At 46.6% G+C, this 4,544-nt stretch overlaps 1 pseudogene; it reads left to right on the top strand.

The window, feature by feature from the left end:
• The first annotated feature begins 1,644 nt into the window (after positions 1–1,644).
• Positions 1,645–1,763, top strand: LOC136646617 (5S ribosomal RNA; annotated as a pseudogene).
• The last annotated feature ends 2,781 nt before the right edge of the window (positions 1,764–4,544 follow it).

The following is a 4,544-nucleotide window of genomic DNA, read 5'->3' as shown; positions in this document are numbered from 1 at the left end:
TTGGCCTCTCTCAGTATCTTTCCTAGAAAACTCTCTCTCCCTCCCTCTCTCTCTCTCTCTCACCCAAAAATAAATAAATAAAAACTCATCTCTTCTTCCCCCACTGGGACCTAGGGAGAACAAGGCGACACGCCCCTTGAGGCAACCAAAAAGCTGCCTCTCCTGGTGCTTTACAGAGCTGGTCCTTTGCTCAGGTCCCTGCTTTTTTCATAGCTTTTAAAAAATCAGAATGGAGGCAACACTTCCTGCTGCCTCCCCAGAGCTTGCTGATGCAGACTTCCTACATTTTTTTATTGGCAGCTAGTTGTCTTGCTTTTTTTTTTACTGGAACCCTGCCATGAATATAACCTAACGTGCTAAAGCAAATCTTCCTGCTGGCTCCCCAGAGATTGCTGACACAAGCACCCTGCCTTTTTATTTTTTAATACGAAGCCAGCCATGATTGCAGCAAATCGGCTGCTAGCTCCTGTGTACTGTAATGGGTGTATTTGTGCTGCTTAACTCACTGACACTGCTCAAGAAAGAAAGAAGCAGAGCAGAAAGGCCAAGGACTTTTTCTTTTGATTTGTTGGGTCTTTGGGCTTTGTTTTTTTTTAACTTGTTGGGTCTGGTGAGGCTCTGCCTCCCCTGACTGCACATCACTGGGACAAAGAAACATGAGGGGACAATCAGATTGTAAGCCAATTTTCTCACAGGTAGTCGGACCAGATTGCACCAGTGTACTGTATCATCTCAACACAAGTAGAAGTTCCTGAGAGGTATGAATATCATTCTCTATTTGCCTTAAACATTTGTTACTTTGCTGGATCAGACCAGAGCTCCTCCAGGCCAGCATTCTGTCTCTGAAAGCCTTTACCAGATGCCTTGAGGACTGGGGTCATAACTAGTAAAGCTGGCTCATCTTGATGAGGGTTACTAAGAATCCAACTGACTACCACTTCAAAGTGCAGGTTCAGGCAGCAGCTGACCTAGCGATGGGCAAACGGGGTAAACGCCTCGGGCTCTGAATCTGAACGCCTCTAGGACCATGCAGGAAGCCACACTGAGGTTTCTGAGAAGGCTTCCCCAGTCTGTCTAAAGGTCACACGAGGCTCCGTCGCACTTCACACAGGTGGGGGGGCGACATCTCGCAGGGGCAGCATTGCAAACCTTTGCCCCAGGAGTGGGGAGGGGTACGTCTACCACTGGGTCGGGGGTGTATTACCAGAAAGGCAAGGTTCTTTTCAGATGCAGATACAAGGAGAAGACCAGTGAGAGAAAGACAGAAACTGGATTCATATGCTTTATACAAGTAATCATCCCCAACCAGAGATTTTCAACCAGTGTGCCCCAATACATTGGTGTGCCATAAAAAGGTTCACAGGTGTGTCGTGGGAGTTTGTGGGAGGGTCATTTATAGTCTGTTTGCAAGGAGTCACTGCACTGAGCAGGTCTACTCAGAAGCAAATCCCATTGTGTTCAAAGGGCCTTACTCCCAGGTAAGTACATACAGGAGTGCAGCCTAAAAGTCAACATCCTCCACTAAGGACATTGTCCTCCCTCCCACAGGTTGCGAACACTCGATTCTGTTCTGAGCAGCTCAGGAGCATGAGCTGGCTGCAAAGGAGCCTGCCCTGTAGGAAACCTAGGCAAGGAGGGAGGGTTGTCTAGGCAGCTGTTACCCTGCACATGCCTGATCTCATCTGATCTTGGAAGCTAAGCAGGGTCAGGCCTGGTTAGTGCTTGGATGGGAAACCGCCTGGGAACACCAGGTGCTGTAGGCTTATACCATAGTCTTTTGAGACTGAAGGTTGCCAACCATTTGGGGCGAGAGAGACAGGTCCCTGGCACAGTGGAAATGGACAGTTTTAAGCCCCATTAACTATAATGGGACTTACTTCTGAGTAGACATGCATAAGACTGGGCTCTCAGACAGCTGTCTGTTCCCCCCCACCCCTTGGCAAGAACTACAATTAACAGCTGGAGCTGTTAGGGGACAGACACACACTTAAACATATTAGAACCAACTAAAAAGTCAAAGCATGAGCAAACATTCCTTTGCAGTTCACTCTCACGTTGGATGTTAAGCATCCCCAAACAAGGGGGGTGGTGGGGAAAAAATAAAAGATGTTTTATGGTGAAACTGTGGGAGGGGTAGGAGAAAGGAGGGCAGCTCTTGAAGTGTTCTTCTGTTCCTTTTGACATGATGAGAGAATCTCAGTTTTTCCTGCCTTGAACGTCAGGCCCAATCCTATTCAATTTTCCAGTGCTGGTGCAATTGTACCAATGGGGCGTGCACGATATCCTGCGGTGGAGGGGCAGTTACTGAGGCCTCCTCAAGGTACGGGAACATGTGTTCCTTTACCTGGGGGCTGCACTGGTGCTGGAAAGTTGGAAAGGATTGGACCCTTAATTAGATTAGCTGGTTCTTGGTTCAAAAAAGAACAGCTGCTGAATCCTTGTCTGTTATAGAATGTCCCAGTGGCTTTCCACATTGAGTTTCCAAAGCAGGCTTTCCACATTAAGTATGGTATGGGCTTGTAGAAGAAGCAGAAATTGGCTAAATGATCCTGTTTGGAAGTGCTTGTAACTGATTGTCCTCTCCTTTGTTCTGAGTCTGATTTAAATATATGAGAGCAAGGTCATTTTCTGAGCATATTCACATAGGAGAGATCTGTGGTGATATCAGATGCAAAACTAGAAATACAGGGAGCTGAACCCCAGAAAAGAAGGTGGTGTTTTAGGACCGGCTTGCAGGATTGGATGCGGTGATTATAATCCCTGAAAAATATCCCATGCAAATGTACCATTCAGAGCTTTATGGATTTCATATTATCAGTTCAGTTCAGTAGACCTTTATTGGCATAAAATACAGAGAAAGAACAAAACAAAACAAAAATATACAAAGACACCACAACATAGACATCAGTCTTTTCCTCACATACTGCCCAGAGTTCCAGAGCTCTGCCTGGCAATTACCCCAGATAAAAAGGCAGCGACCCTATCAAGGGTCTCAGAGTCAGATGTGGAAAGGAGAGACTGAAGCATGATTGAGTCCTCCCAGCCCTGCATCCTAGTTAGCAAAGGGCCTAGATATTTCTTGCGTGAGACGTCATGAAGTGGGCAGTAGAAAAGGGTATGTGTTATGGTCTCAATACAATCCCTACCACACTTGCATTTCCTCTCCGAGTAGGGAATGCCACTGAACCTGCCCGATAACACGGCTGATGGAAGAGCATTACATCTTGCAAGTGTGAATGCTCTCCGAGCCTGTGGGCACTCCAGGTGATAAAAGAAGGAGGCCAGTTTCCCGAAACTGATTGGAACATGGAGATAGAGTGGAGAGCATGTGGTTCTGGCGGCACTAAACAGCTCTTGTTGTTCGATGTCAAGAATTCTTTCTTTGACGATTCTGTAAGCAGCATCACACCCAATCATGCCTAGCTCTGCAGTGTCCAGCCCTATTGACTTGAGCTTGGTTAGAAGATCAGTGATCTCTAATGGCAGGACTGAATCCGACAATAATTGGAGCATTAGACCAGAGGAGGTAGGGTTAAATAAAGTCCTAAACCAAAATTTCAGTAATCTAAGCCAAGCAGTCGTCTTTAGCCGAATTGACCCCACCTCAAGACACAGAACCGAGTAGGGAACGCACCTGGGTAAACCCAAAATCTTCCGCAGAAAGGAGGCTTGAATGCGTTCTAATGGTTGGGTAATAGCCTTATACCAGACGGGAGAGCCATAAAGGACCAGGGAAAGAATCTTTCCCTTAAATGCCTCCAGAGCAGCTGGAACATAACCATTGCCGCAGGTAAAAAAGAAACGGGAAATAGCTGAGGACGCCAGTTTGGATGCGTTCTGCACTGCCTTACGATGAAAAGCCCAAGTGAGCCTGTAATGGAAGTTGATTCCCAGGTACTTGAAATGCTTAACCTGCTCCATTTTATTGCCATTACAAGACCACTTAAAAGCCTTCCATCTATTGGCAAATATCATTATCTTAGATTTAGCATAGTTGATTTGCAATTTGTTGGACAGAAGATACTCTTCAGTGCGATTCAGCAGACGTTTTAGGCCAATCCTAGTACGGGATATCAGTACTGCATCATCCGCATACAGAAGTAGCGGCACTTGGCTTGCGCCAAGCTTCGGGCAATGGCTATCTACTTCCTTCAGGGATGGGGCAAGGTCGTTTAGAAACAGATTGAAAAGCATGGGGGCCAAGACACAGCCCTGTTTGACCCCTTTGTTGGTAGCGATGGAATGAGTTAGATTCCCACTCCAGGAGCGGCTAACCCTGCATGAAGTATTTAGATGGAGGGACCTAATCAGCAGCAACAATCTTTTATCAATCCCCATGTTTTCCAACTTGGACCAAAGAAGCTCCCTATCCACAGAATCGAAGGCACCTTTCAGATCAAGGAAGGCTACATAAAGGCGAGCCTTGCATATCCTAACCTGCTTATGGGCCAAATGAGATAGGATCAAACAATTGTCCAAAGTTGATTTGCCCCGACAGAAGCCAGATTGCTCGGGGCCTAAGATGCCTTGCGAAGTAACCCAGA

The sequence above is a fragment of the Tiliqua scincoides genome, chromosome 3, assembly GCF_035046505.1.
Source record: "Tiliqua scincoides isolate rTilSci1 chromosome 3, rTilSci1.hap2, whole genome shotgun sequence".
In the NCBI taxonomy this organism is placed as follows: domain Eukaryota; kingdom Metazoa; phylum Chordata; class Lepidosauria; order Squamata; family Scincidae; genus Tiliqua; species Tiliqua scincoides.
Note: the sequence above shows the minus strand (reverse complement) of the source record. Positions and strands in the feature narration are given on the sequence as shown.